This window comes from Lipophrys pholis (genome assembly GCF_963383615.2).
Source record: "Lipophrys pholis genome assembly, chromosome: 5".
Lineage (NCBI taxonomy): Eukaryota > Metazoa > Chordata > Actinopteri > Blenniiformes > Blenniidae > Lipophrys > Lipophrys pholis.
The window spans coordinates 1,998,724-2,014,527 of NC_137628.1; positions in this window are offsets into that span (position 1 = coordinate 1,998,724).

Here is a 15,804-nt window from a genome sequence, read left to right on the forward strand (position 1 = left end):
TTACTGTAAGTAATAGATTACTGAAAGTAATAAGTCACTGGAAGTAATTTATGAAACATTGCAATTATTAATGGAAGTAAACTGCCATTTACTCATTAACAACTCCTAAAGTGATTGATTATTTACTTAAAAGTGAATAAATTATCAAAATAATTTATGAACAGAAAATTATTAATTTTAATAAATTTGTTATTTATCTATTAAAAATGAAATGAGGTACCACCGGATAAACTGGAAATGGCTAATACCAAAATATCAGTCTTGTTTGGAAAAAGGTTTAATTTAGTTTAGTTAATATTTCTGTGTAAAAACATAACAATTTTAAATAAAAGGGAAGGTGTGAGAGCCGAGCACGGACTGTTAAAAACCAGTAAATATCAACAATAAATACACAATAATCACCAAGAATCATTCAATTCAGCTAACAGGCTTATTAACAAAAGTGTATTAATTCAGAAATAATTCAGAAATCCTCTCTTAAATCAACACATTCAAGTAGCAAACGCCTTCTAACATGGACATCTAATCTACTACAGCAAACACTATGTACACTGTGTGTGTGTGTGTGTGTGTGTGTGTGTGTGTGTGTGTGTGTGTGTGTGTGTGTGTGTGTGTGTGTGTGTGTGTGTGTGGTCTGGAGTGATGAGGTCGAAGGGGTGTAATGACCTCGAACGTCCACCAGGTGGAGGCAGACGTTGGCAGGTCAGTGTGGTGACAATCACTAGTGGCGTGCGGGGCACGCAGAGGGAGAGCGCAAAGACTTGATGCGTCCACCAGGTGGACGTCGAGCGGGATTGCGATGACCCACGAGACCACTAGAGGCGTTTGACTCGCTCTTTCTGGGGATGTGGCGGTTGCCTAGCGACCAGATAAACTAGACACCCGTCCCTCGCGGATGCACGAAGGGGGTCTCGGAGCGACGCGGTTCACAGAGGCAGACTGTGTTACAGTGATGACCGGACGGCGTTATCGGCCCGGTTCTGAGCGGTTAGCGGTTCGGGTGCTAAATGTGGCTGTGTGTGCGTGACCTCATCTCCATCAGATTACACGAGCGGCAGCAGATACGTGGGGCACGCGTGCAAGGTTAGTGAAAGAGGTAGAGAAAGAGACGGTGTTCGGACTCGGTTTGGTTCCGAAACTCGGTTTCTCAACACAGATATCGTAGGTGGGCCGGGAGCTCACTTGGACCTCTGGTTTTGAGGGGTGGGGGGGGGGCAGACGTGGTCCCGTTGAAGAAAAGAAAAAAAAGTAAGGTTCCACGGCTTTTCCGGCTCGTCCCGCGAGTTGGAAAGGTTGCGGGCCGGTCCACGTGAGTTAACACGCAGCTCTTTTGTGTCCCCGTGTGAAGTCCTGCGTCTTGCTCGACGTCAATCCGTCTTGAAGATGGTTGGATTTTCGCGGGTTGGACTTTTATACTTGCGCGTCATGGTCCGGACTCCTGCTGTGTTCAGGATGCCTCTCAGCCAATCTCCTTTTGTCAGGAGGGGGGGGTGGGGTGGGGGGGGGCATGGATGCCAAGGCCCAACAACAGTCTTTGCTCTTGCAACAGGAAGAGACTGAGGCCGTGTTTACACGACAACGTTTCACGTGACGACACCTAATCCACTAAAAAAAAAGGAGTGCGTTTACACTGGAGCAGCGGACACAGAGACAACGATGTAGTTAGTCTGCCGGGCCACTGGAGGGCGCTGTTGCTTGATTTTGTATTGAAACTACACAGACGTGTGTGCAGAGAACAAAACACTATAAACGTGGAGAGAACCCGACATCCACATGGACTGATGACACATCGGATGATATCAGGGAGAGTCTCAACTATTAAACTACTGACATGAACGATAAAACTAGAATACGGACCGCGGGTCGTACCACTACGGGTCGTACCACTACGGGTCGTACCACTACGGGTCGTACCACTACGGGTCGTACCACTACGGGTCGTACCACTACGGGTCGTACCACTACGGGTCGTACCACTACGGGTCGTACCACTACGGGTCGTACCACTACGGCCGCCATGTTTGTTTACAACCGGATGAGCAGGAGGGAGGGGGAGAGATGTGCATGCGCAGTAACAGGCTCTGTAGCCTCCATCAGTCTCTGCAGGAGGGATTAGCCCGACAGATTAGACAGATCCCCCCTCCCCCATATATAAACCATACAAATATAATAACCATATGTCATTAGAAGGTATATACACAAAATAAGTCATCTACATACAAGTTTACAAACACCTAGCAAGAGATACTTGTATTTATACTTACATTCAATCATCACACATATATTCAACATATCTGAAAAGGGTTAGGAAGAATTAAAAGTGATCTATTTCAACCCCTTCTCCAATATTCAATAATCACATTTTATTAGTGTCCTGCTTCCTGAATCCTACCATAAAATAAAGTAAAATAAAATATATACGCATTTTCAGATTTATGTCAGAATGTCATCAAATATACAATCATACTCCTACGTACAGTTCTATTCTTAGTGTTAGAACACACATTTATCGCTGTTACAGTGTGAATATACGACCTTCGTCACAACTTTGTCTTTGTTCCTGTAAACGAGTCGGCGGCGTCGCAGCGACGGGCCACAACCCGCCAGGTGAGAATCACTGGGCGACACTGTCAACTCAACTCGGGAAGACAACAAATTCAAACTAAATTTTTAGCAGTTTGCAGAATCTTTCTTCCACATGTCTGCCTCGATTATCTCAATACGACCACATGTCCAGAGTCGGTCTGCTTCTGATCGACCTGATCACCGACCGACTTCCTGTCTGATGCACCTTCAGGAAAACCTTCGTTTTGAGAGCCCCAACCCGTGTCAGCAGAAGTCTCTCTGACTCCGCAGCCTTTAACTCTGCTGAAGGCATGAGAACGGGCCACAGGTAGTTGGTGAATAAACATCTAAACACATGTTTACAGGCTGTTTGAAGCCGGATGTGGAGAACTGTCGGATTTGTGAGCAGCGTTGCTCAGTGGATGTCGAGGTGGGTGTGAATCGGCTCTGCCCTCCAGGGAGAAGACCGCGTGTGTGTGCGTGTGTGTGTGTGTGTGTGTGTGTGTGTGTTTACACAGGCACAAAGCGTCCTCTGAGGATCCTCCGACCGATCACTCTGCCTCTGTCTGAGGTATAAATAGACGATGGAAACATCAACTCCCTCGTGTCAAACAGCTCCGGTTCAAAAACTCCTCCTGTCGGTTCTGACAGGAGAGATAACACACACACACACACACACACACACACACACACACACACACACACACACACACACACACACACACACACAAAGACAGACAATAGCTGATAAACAGCAGTCGCTGCCACAGCACACAGGTCAAAGGTCACGTCAGCGGCCAAAAGTACAATCAAGACTTTCGTCGCTTCACATCAGATGAAAAAAGTGAGACACTCGAGATGAACGTGCACAGGTATGTGTGTGACACAGCGGGAACGAGCCAGCTCATATGAAAACAGCGCCTCTTGGTGGTCATTCTGTGATCTGCAGCTTTTTAGAGAAACTGGAAAAACGATCCATCCATCCATCCATGTCTTAATCTAACTTCAACACCCCCACATAATTACAGTCGTGTATCTACAGCGACAACAAATGGCATTTAATCAATTATAATAATCAATCAATCCATTTTAGGAACACATTCCTTTTATTCATATTTAACACAAACTGCACATATGAGCCCCCGGCTGCTCAGTAGGTAGAGCATGAGACTCTCAATCTCAAGGTAGAGGGTTCATGTCCCACGCCGGGCGCCACCTTCCCGTGGGCTCTCCACCTGCAGGAAAGGTTCTTAATCGGTGCAGTGTGATCTGGGTGACGGTGCTCAGACTGACACCCCCGCCACCCGGAAACGGATAAGCGTGAGTGGATGGAGGGATGGAGGGAGGGAGGGATGCACATATGAGGAGCAGTGGGGAGTAGGTAGAGGGGGTCAAAGGTCATTAGGATCCTACAGTGTCAAGTACAATATCTTTTGTTGATAGTCATGTTAAAAAAAATCAAGACACCCCAACAAAAGCCTGTGTTTTTTTTGTTTCTTCACATATTTGGCCATAAGAATATTTAAAATCAATTTCCATACTCCTGAAAATTTTGAATAATAAAGTAAAGTAAACAGTTAAAACTGAAGAAAATACTGTACTCTTTAAAACTTTCTGTATAGGAATAGATTACGACACCTCCACATTTATTCCGACCTAAAATGGCTAAAATCCCACACAGTTGTATCACATCAGGTTAGAACACAGTAACTGAGTATTTTGAAGGAGACTTGCATTATTTAAACCTTTACTTATTTCAGCCACAGGCGGTAACACTAGATATTGGTCAGTAGGGTGTCCTATTTAATGAGTAAAACAAGGTTATTTTTTGTTGTTTGCCCACAATGAAATCACTTTGTTTTCCAGAGACGAATAAAGCCAAGATTCGATATCAACATGTGTACATTTCTGGAGTAACTTTTGGTGGGGTGTCCTATTTAGTTCACATGACTGGACGACAAATCCTGAATTTATCTAAATGTGACTGAACTGACTTTCATGGTTCATTTATTAGAAGAGGCAGTGTTGCACTCCCAAAAAGGGGCACGACTCCTTTTTCTTTGTTTGGCGACTTTATTTGCCCCGGAGCTGAAGAGTTTGTGAATTTCTCCACAGCAGCTGGCGACACGGGGTTCATGCGTCACAATCCACGTTCCACTCACAACAGCCACTTCTCCACTGCCGCAAAACCCAACGGTGTCGTGCTGTCGCAATCAAAAGAAACATATTTACTATTACTCAACCATGAAACCAATATGTCTGTTAATTCAAAATATATAATAGCATTTCCTAGAATATATTTCCAGGGTCACAACAGCAGCTCATCTTAAACCAACCATTTCAAGTGAAAATGCAAACTTTTACTTGCAGACTGTGGAAACTCTGGTCCCGGTCCTGGTCCCGGTCCCGGTCCCGGTCCTGGTCCTGGTCCTGGTCCTGGTCCCGGTCCCGGTCCCGGTCCCGGTCCCGGTCCTGGTCTTGGTCCTGGCCCTGGTCCTGGTCACCACGGCCGTAGTAACTAGTAGTTGTGCACATGCTCAGTAGAGACAATCAGAACAACAGTGTCATGACTCCCAGTCCATATTCTCCTGGGACTTGGTACTTTTATTTTGACAGTCACCGTAATAACAATCCAACATGGTCGTCTGTCCACTAGAACGTCTGTGTCCTCCCATTCTTAATGTTTAGAGCTGATTGTTCTCTGCTGCATGTGTTTAACTTCTATAGTGCTTATCCACCGCCTAAACACTCCCCAAAGTGCTTTACACTGTTAATCACATTCACCCGTATTCATTCACCAGTGGAGGCAGCTACCATGCAAGGCAGTCAGTCCACCCACCGGGAGCAGGGTTAGGACACCTCGACATGTGGACAGGGGGAGATGGAAATCGAACCGGAAACCTTCCAATTGGGAGACGAACACTCTACTGCCCTGTGTGTGGTGTTTCATTCTAAAAACAAACAACAGCACCAACTAATGGCCCAAAATGAACACTCCACCGTTTTCAGAGGTTCTGCTGTTTCCATGGAAACGGACATCATTTTTAAAAAATATTTCTGCGTAAACTTGAAACTTTTCAGAAACGAAAAGGCAAAAATTATGAATTTTAACTTGAAATGTTGACGCCTAAACAGAGGTCACATTAGTCCGTGTGCTGGCGGGCTGAAGCTCCTACCTGGGTCGTAACCGGGTCACACACACACACACACACACACACACACACACACACACACACACACACACACACACACACACACACACACACACACACACACACACACACGCACACACACTTCATTCCTTTGGTAAAAATGTTAATATGCGACTTCAAAGAGCCTTTTAAGGTCTTTGATGAAATATATTTCTCTCTTTAAAAGGCTGGAAACTACTTTTCTCTTTTCAAACCTTATTTTCTTGTCAGAATGAAAACCGTAAAAAAAAACAAAAAAAAAAAACGTGTAAATACAATTTGCTTGGATAAAATCTGCTAATAAACTTCCTTAAAAACATCTAGTTTAAACAAAGATGGAACCCTCCATTTAAATATGAAAAAAACGATAATAATAATAATAATAATAATAATAATAATAATAATAATAATAATAATAATAATAATAATACTAAAATGATAATAACAACAACAATAACTATAAGAATAAGAATAAATAAATAAATAAACCTCCAGAAGACTGTTTATTTTCTCACAGTTTGGTCTTGAGGTTTGAGCTTGAAAAACGTTCTCTTCTTCGCAAAGTGAAAATCCTCCAAACCGTGTGAAACTAAAAGTTAATTAAGAGATGAAGTCAAATTTCCCGTTGAAGCCGATTCCGCTATTCATGTGGGAAATTATCTCAGGGAATAATCCTGAACTCTGCATGAAACAATCCATTGTTCATCTGCAGCGCCCTCTGGTGGTGGTGACAGTGACGACAGGAGGAAACAGGAAAAGCACCGGGAGCTATTGAAAGATATAGAAAGTGGAGAAAGAGGATGGAGGCAGGAATTATATGGAGGACTTTCATTGAATTAGATTGGGAGATTAAAGTCGACTTAGAAATGGGTGATGTGAGGTTTTAATCTCAGTTTGTGAAGCTAAACTTGTGTTTTGATGACTTAAAATGAACTAAATCATTTTCAGAGGTGGAGCTCACGAAACGTGGCTCACCAAAGAGGAAGTCAGTAATTTAGATTTAGGGCATAAAAATATTGTATTTCAATGACAAAATCCACCTCAGATCAAGTGTAGAGATGATCTCAATACAGGTACATATACTACCACTGCAGCATGGTGCTTATTGATGTACTTATTGATGGGATGTGATTTGGCAAACAAAATTAGATCACAGATGCTCTATAATCTGGATGTGATATCAATACTACTGTGGATTAAGAGGATTTGCTTAATGCTAAAGCTACCACAAAAAAAATCAAGATAATTAAAAAGAAGAAAGAAAATAATAATAATAATAATAATAATAATAATAATAATAATAATATTTTATTTCTAATTTACTTGTCATTCAAAAAATCTCAGATGCTCCATGCACATTAAAAAGAAAGCAACACAAACACTTAAAATTACAAATTTTAAAAGAGTCGTTAAAGAGAGTTACAAGCCTCTTTAAAAAGAGAGGTCTTCAAGTAATTTTTAAAGGAAGCCTCAGTCTGTGGGGTCACAGGAAGCTGCAGCTTCACCATCATTTCATTCTCAAGAAAAGCAACAATCTCACAGAAGCTTCAGTCCTTCTACAACATGGCAGCATCAATAGTTTTAGAATAGTAATGATCGGTGCTGCAGAAGCACTTCATGATGAAGTCATGGCCACGCAGTCGTGCAAATCGATCCTGTAGATAATCTGACTTTCTGTAAACTGTGATGCTTAATGAAGCTGAACACACGGAGCCACATCAAACACCATCAAACACTGACCCGTTCACGCTCACTCCTCCGAAACAGGGTCATCTCAGTTCTTCCACTTGACAGTCTCCTGCTGCTCGGACTGATCCACACCCCATTCCTTCCTCCTTCCCTCGCTCGCAGAAGAAAGGAGGCAGAGACGAGGGGATTTGCCTCTCGGTAGGTAGCCGCTTTATGTGCAGCACATGAGAAAAGAGGTTGTGTGTTTTCCTTCTTTTTTTTGGGGGGGGGGTGGGGGGGTGAAGCTTGGTGAAGGAGCCAGGAGCCCACTTGAGGAGCAGCGAGTCTGAGAGGCTTGATTTGTTTGGAGAAGCCCTCTCCGACCAAAAAAGGGGGGATTAGCTGCACACGGGTTCCCATGGACGTGAGGCGAGGCTGAGAGGCCTTCTGGAGGCGGAGACGTGAAAACACAGGCACGCATGCACGCACTCGCATGCAAAACACACACGCAAAAAAAAAAAAAGAAGAACCCGCACCTGTCCAGGAGGACTCCATCTTCTCAGCCACTTTACTTTGAGACGTGCTGCAGCTAAAGCGGAACGTCGTGTCACATGAGGCTTTAATCTAAATCAACATCAGCCACAAATAATCTGCAGAATGAGACACAACAGTCGACATGGCAACGACTCACTGACCAGCTGCCCGTATATCCACCACAGTCAGCAAGTTTCCCAGCTTTCACCAGCACGGTTTGCCCCTGCAGTACCAGTTTACAGCACAAGGTGGTGTGTTGAGTCACTCAAAAAAAAACAGCAGGAGTCAATGGAACGGTTTCTACGTGGAGGTCAAGGCCTCGTTTATGCGACAGTGTTTAAGTGAAAACTCGTTGTTTTTGAGTTTTTCCTCCAGAAAAGTTTCACATTTCCAAGACAAAGCTTTGAAAACGATGTGTGTTTCCACGGAAACTGCAGAAACGCTCAGAACGAAGTCGTTTTCATGTTGGGGCCACTAGTTGGTGCTGTTGGTTGTTTTTTTTTTACACGTTGTCGTGTAAACAAACACCCAAAAACACAATGAAAGTTCAATCGCCACTCGAAATCTCGAAATACGTTTTTTTGGAAAATACAGTTTAGGAGATTGAGGTGACTGTATTGATATAAAGATAAGTTCTCGCTTCTGTAGTTTAGGAAGCTATACAGCATGATGGGCAAACACGAGATATGAACTGAAAATGTGACTTTTTGAAAAACGGCCCCCAAGGTGGGAGTTTTCGAAAAGCTCAGTCTCCATGGAAACGGGAGTAAACGCAACTTTTTGAAACATTAGAAAAGACTTAAAGTTGTTCTCGTTTCCCACAGAAACAAAACAAATGTCTGTGCTGTACAGTTTGTGTTGTTGTGTTTCTCACAACGTAACATTTGTGGCCGATGTGTAGGATGCAACAAACGTTCATGGACCGAAAACCTAAAGGCTGAGGGCAGGATGCATCAGAGATTATAATCCGGTACAGATCAAGAGGGATTATTGTAGAATAACTGATGCATGTGGACGAGACGAGAGGAGCAGATCCTGTGAAGAAGCTGAACCTTCGTGATGTTTCACAGTTTAAACCTTCACAGATGAAGAGATGAGGATGGTTCATGTGTCTGCTGCCATCTGCTGGCTCGCCGTGTATTGACACTCTTTCCTGGGCATGTGAAGGCGACGCTGACGGTCTCTTGTCATTTCACCTCAGGATCATTTGTCTTTATTAAATTTCCAGGAATTCATTTGAGTATGTAAATGAACCTGTAAAGTAAATTTTTTTAAATTCGCTTGTTTTTATAATCACAATTACACATTTTGATCTATTTTACTATTTCAAAGGTTGGTATTTTTGCTGTTTGTTTTTTTTTTATCACGCCAGATGAGCTTTCCATAGAGCAGAAAGAGGGATGGGAAGTAAAAACTGAAATTAAAATGTCATAAATGTAATGTCAAAATGTGACTGAATGACTAAATAAAATGCAGCATTAATAAATAATTGTTATTGGTGCATCAGCAGACTCACTGTCAGGATGAATGTTTTTAATCTAAATCTACATCTTGGTGGAGTCAAACAGTGAATAAAGAGTTTAGAGTCAATGACTCAGCGTTAATTTGGTTTGTTAATGACATACCTTTAATCACTGCGGTCATATTTGACTCAGACTTTGTTCACATGGCAACGCTTTGAAAGTGATATCGGTTTCCATGGAATCGGAATATTTTCCAAAAGTTGCATTTTCAGAGGGTCCGACCCGATGTGCTCGCGTAAACTGACACCCGACCAAAGTTTTGTGTTTTCACTTGTTTAAACAACGTGTGAGAAAAAGAGTCTGAGTCTCATGTTTGTCTACAACTTGGAATAAAAATTTGTTGCATGAACGTTTTATTTATTTATTTATTTATTTTTAAGTTTCACAAGAAATATGTAGAAATATGTTTTAACACTTCTAGACGTATTTCAGTTGTCAATGAGTTGAAGTTCTCTTTGTGTGAAGCAGAAAGATGATGGCGGTAATTATTTCGGGGGTTTTTTTGCAGGTGAATTAACATTAAAACAAAGAAAAAGGAAACTTTTCTCCTCTTGAGCACCACAACCTCAAACAAATAAAAGAAGAGAAGAGAAAAAAAAGACATGAATGTGCCAAACTTTAGCATCAACTGTTCATCGTCTTGACTCTTTATGGAGTTCAGAGTCAGGAGAGGCTTGTAAACGTCTTCAGATGATGTCAAACTAATCCGGCGAAGTTTGCCGAACGCTCCACAGAACCGACTGTGTGGTCTGGATGAACGCTCTTCGACAACGTGCGTGTTGATCCTTCCCTCTCGTGGGTTTGGAGATTAAGTCGGCCACACAGCTGATGAGTGAGGGAACTTCACTGAAGTGCCCTGAAGTCGGACGCAAGACTCAGTTCGCACGTAAACCTTGATGTTCCGGGGGAGTTGGACTGCAGCGTCCCGTGCCGGCGGGCGTCCCGTGCCGGCGGGCCCCCCGCGGCGATTCCAGCAGCTGCCATGACACCCGCCCACCCTCACCCAGTTGCTGTCAGCGTCCACGCAAACCCGGGAAAATGTGCGTCTCTTTCATGTGCCGCTGCCACCCCAGCGAGGAAGGATGGAGCAACTGGTAGCGCTCCTGTCAACGCCTCCCCGAACACGCCACGGACGGTGCGGCTTATCCCGCCGGCAAACATAGCACAGATTAGCATACCGGCGGTTCTCTCCCCAAACATCCCCGGCAGCATTAGCGCACGCTAAGTCAAGGGCGTACGTGAGAGCCAGCTGTCAGGAGGAGGGAATTCCTGGTGCTCCGCTCGAGGCCGCTCCCACCGTTCACAGCCGCGGCGCGGCGGCGCTCCCACGCGAGGTGTTAACTCGCCACTGCTAACAGTTTAGCTTGGATGTTTGAAGGGTTAACTGCCGCCGTGCGTCGGCACAGCCGGCGTAAGGTGTGTGATCGTCACGTGTCACGCTGTACGGTCCGTCTCCGGAGGTCATCGAGAGGGCGGCGGAGAAAACACACGCAGGCTAACAGATGCTAACTGTGACATTACACTTCATGTTTCACCGACGAAGAAGAACACACACAGAATCCTCTTTTAACATCCAGCCTTTGTCTGGATTTTTCTCTTTTCTTACAAATTTTACATTGAATACTTAAAACTACGTGCGTGAATCTCAATAATTAATCAGAATGAATCCCACAACTTGTAAACTCAGATGAACAGTCGATGCTGAAGTCCTCCGCGATCTGTCGCAGCAGCTGGACGGGATATTTGGGTCTTTACGAACAATCCAGATCCTTCAACAGTGAGTTTAGTCGTCTGAATTCACAATTTGTATGAAATCAATAAACAAAAGATATTTTAGAGCACAATCGACAGGAGGAACATTTAAATCAGCTAATTTCCCGAGTCACTGCAGATAATGCTAACGCACATACAAGCTCCGCCCACTTGTAGCTGTTTTCCGTCTCCGTGAAGAGAAGAGTAACATAAAATCGAACAAAATTAAATAAAATAAAATAAAATAAAATTAAATTAAATTAAATTAAATTAAATTAAATTAAATTAAATTAAATTAAATTAAATTAAATCAAAATAAAATAAAATAAAATAAAATAAAATAAAATAAAATAAAATAAAATAAAATAAAATAAAATTGAATTGAATTGAATTGAATTGAATTGAATTGAATTGAATTGAATTGAATTGAATTGAATTGAATTGAATTAAATTAAATAAAGAATAAAATATAATAAAACATTTTTATTTAGCCAGGAGAACCACATTGAGATTAATAATCTCTTTTACAAGTGTGTCCTGAAGAGCTGGGGGGGGGGGGGGGGGGATAAAATGTCACTATACTACTGAGTATTAAAGCCATTCTGAATAAATAGGTTTTGAGCCTGGATTTAAAGAGGTCTAAATCAGTAATGGTGTGTATGTCGGAGGGCAGTTTGTTCCAGAGTCTTGGGGCAGCAAGTGATCGGCCCAATGCCCCCAGTGTTTATACCTGTAGGGACTTCCAGTAGCAGCTGGTTTGTGGACCTTAACACCCTTTCAGTGCATCACAAGTTCTGATAACTAAGGAGGAGCAAGACCATTGAGTGCTTTGAAAACAAAGAGTCAAATGTTAAACTCAATCCTAAAAGAAACTGGGAGCCAGTGGAGGGAGAAGAGGACTGTGGTGACGTGCTGACGTCTAGATGTGTTTGTTAATAAACGGGCTGCAGCATTTTGCACCAATTGGAGGCGACTGAGGGCAGACTGGGAGAGACGCCCACATAAAGTGCATTGCAATAGTCAATTCTTGAACTGATAAAAGCTTGAATTGACCTTTCAAGGTCGGTGCAATTTAAAAAAGGCTTTACTTTAGTTAAAATACAGAGTTGGTAAAAACTCGCTGTGACCACGCTGTCGAAGTGTTTGTCAAATTTAAAACTGCTATCGAAAATCACTTTGAGCACAAAGAATCGGAATACACAGGAACATTTTCACCATACTTGAACATGTTATCGTACCGTAGCACATCAGAACAAGCGAAGCCTTCAGGCAAAAAGGTCGAAGCTCAGAAACTTTGCTTCTGTTCCACCACGGCTAAATGATTTTCTATTCTACTGTCAGATTTTGTTCCTATCATGCAGATTCAGAGCCTGAGCAGTACGCACGCCGCCAACAGACGGGCTCGGCTTTCGTCAAATTCAACAATTCATGCTGATTTTAATTACAGCCAACAGGGCCGAGCAGGCGACATTAAAGGCACAAAACACCGAGAGCTGCGTTTCAGACACGTCGTCCTCTCTCTGTTTCCTTCCTTTGTCACTCCGTCTCGTCCTCCCACCCTCGGTCGCCCCCTCCTTCACTTTAATCCAGTGGTGGAATTTCACTCGACAAGTGATCAAAGACCAGTAGCACGACGCCAGGTGTGGCTGTAGCCTCAACCGTTGACAACCACCGAGAAATTTCCCCCCTTCCTCTTCTCTTCTCGGTAAAGAAAAAAGAAAGAAAAAAGAAAGAAAGAAAGAAAGAAAACAGAGGAAACCTAAACAAAGCTGGACGAACTGCTGCGTGTGTTTGAGTCGGCGAGAAACAGTTTCTTCCTCCCCCTTCCATTATTTCCTCAGACTTTCTTCCTCCCCAGAAGGGGGAAGCAGGGATGTTTTTTGACGGTGATCTGTGTTGCCGAGTCGCCCGTCCCCCCTCGGCGCTCGGCGTGGCAGCCGGTTTGAGGAGTTCTGTGACAGTAAATTACGGCACTCTTGAGACGGACGAGCAGCGGGAGCCGGGGAACAGAGAGAGGCAGCGCGGCGGGGATTAGGCTTTATTAAGACTCCGCCGCCGCACACGGCCACAACAACACAACATGCAGGTGCACGCCGGCGAATAAGTGAAGGATGTGGCACGACAAAAGCTCCCTGAGCCGCTGGGCGGTCCGCCAGTGAAGGGAGATACACATCAGCTCTAATAGGTATCTCATGTCTCAAAGTGTAGCCGTACTTGTTGGGAGATTGTTGCCACACTGCACAATTATACACCGTGTACGCTGCACTGATGTGCTCCAGAATGTTGGAAATGGCGTCAATCAGATCGACCATCGATTTCTACCATCTGTTAGCATTTTTCTGACTTTGTTTTCCGTTCCGACACATTTAAAGGTTTGGATTGATGTACTGCATTTCTTCTTATTTGCTCTCAGCTGCTGTCAGGCGAACATAATAAAACTTTCACTCCGTCCAGACATCTGGAAAGTTCTGCCTGAACCAGTCATTATTCTGTTCGCATCACAACTGGAACACTAACTAAATAATGCTCCTTAGCATCTTGTTTTTCAGTCTTTTTGGCTGGACAACAGAGGAAAGAAGGAGAAAACGCCTTTTCATTATATCACAGTTTTATATTATAAGATACATCATGCAGGCAGCATGTTATATCAGGGAATATCGACACTTTAGAGGTCAACTTGTCTTAGTAAATTGGAAAAACACCAGTAAAATCTTGAGTTTCAGTTTCTTTCTCCACTTTCCAGTCGCCAAATCGGATCATCTTCTTTCGAAATGGTGAGTTTCAGGGAAATTTAACAATACTGTCGCCCATATACATGTCAGGGACACAGCACCTGATCCAACGACACTAACAAGGTGATTATGTGCAGGATCTCAGTGGGGTCGTCCACCCTGCTCGTCCCCCTTCACCAGAGCTTCACTGCTTTTGGCCTGAAACACCTCAGGAAGGCTCGACTGCTGTTCTGTCGTCTCTAATTACTCTCCACCTCGGCTCTGTCTGCATGGACGTATCCACCATCACTCCTGTCACCGCTTTGCAAAAAAACCCCAAACTGGACCAATTACAGGTGTTAGTTTAGTTGTTTCCAACTTTTTTTTAACAGTTCCAGATTGCTTCCAAAGCAGTGTGGTGTTCAACTCATTTTAGTTCAGGGGCCACATATATAGTCCAACGTCGTCCTGATGACCGGTAAACAAATAACCTTTACATTTATACTTTAAAGTTTCTTTGTTGTGCCGCAGAGTATACGTGATGAAAATGTTGACATTTTCACAAAAAATAATTACGACTGCGACTCCAATCTCAACATAAAACCTATTTTTTTTTACCAATTTTAATTAAACATTCTAGTGTACAATACAAATGTCCAGAAAATTTCTCTTCTCGCTTTTGCATTATGGGTCTTTTGGCAAACTCCCTCTGACAGCATGACTTTGAGGCGAATTTGTGAGCAACCAGGTAGCTTGCTTTCATGGCACGAGATCTCATCTTGGGTCTCAGGAAGCGTCCCAATAGTCCCTCCTCTCTCCTTTCCTATCCACTTTTCCTTAATCCCTGGAAGTGTTTAAGTGGTGGCCAAGATAAGGAGCTTTGGAATTCTCAATAAGCTCAGGAAAGGAGGCTCAATGCTTCCTTTAGAACCTCCTTTAGCCTAGGAACCCATGATGCTTCCTTTAGAACCTCCTTTAGCCAAGGAACCACTGATGCTTCCTTTAGAACCTCCTTTAGCCTAGGAACCCATGATGCTTCCTTTAGAACCTCCTTTAGCCTAGGAACCACTGATGCTTCCTTTAGAACCTCCTTTAGCCTAGGAACCCATGATGCTTCCTTTAGAACCTCCTTTAGCTGAGGAAACACTGATGCTTCCTTTAGAACCTCCTTTAGCCTAGGAACCCATGATGCTTCCTTTAGAACCTCCTTTAGCCTAGGAACCCATGATGCTTCCTTTAGAACCTCCTTTAGCTGAGGAACCACTGATGCTTCCTTTACCAAAGGAGACCAGACCATGCTGCCCCACAATTCCTTGTGGTGACAACATTTAAAGGGACCTGCTCATCCGAGCGTTCAGGGAAACTCACAATGACTCAAAGTAGATCATGTTAAGTTACCAATCCAATAATCTGCCTTGAATAACTTTAAATAATCTAAATCCCAGATCCCAACTATGATGTTATGCGGATGTTGTAAAACGAGCACAGTGAACTTTTTGTGCTCAGTTTGATTGGTTATTAATTCACCTGGAGCCTCTTTCCCCTTCATTTCCATTCAAACCTTGTGATATTTGAGTTTTTATCAGCCATTAGAGGCACAAGGGAAAGTGGTAGAAATTTGTAGTTTTGTCACCGCGGCAGACGTCACTAACCTTCGCTGCCGGCAGATTATTATTACATCACCTAGTGGAAGTGCGGCCCGATAGTCAAAACAACGTGATCGGCTTTCAGTAACTCCTTTAGGAAGCCTCCTCACGCCTAACATGGATGATGTCACGGGGTAAAGGAAAAGTGGATCGGAGAGGAGAAAGGAGGGACGAGTCAGAAGCAACCTCAGTGTTTTGTCGCTCAACCTTCAGA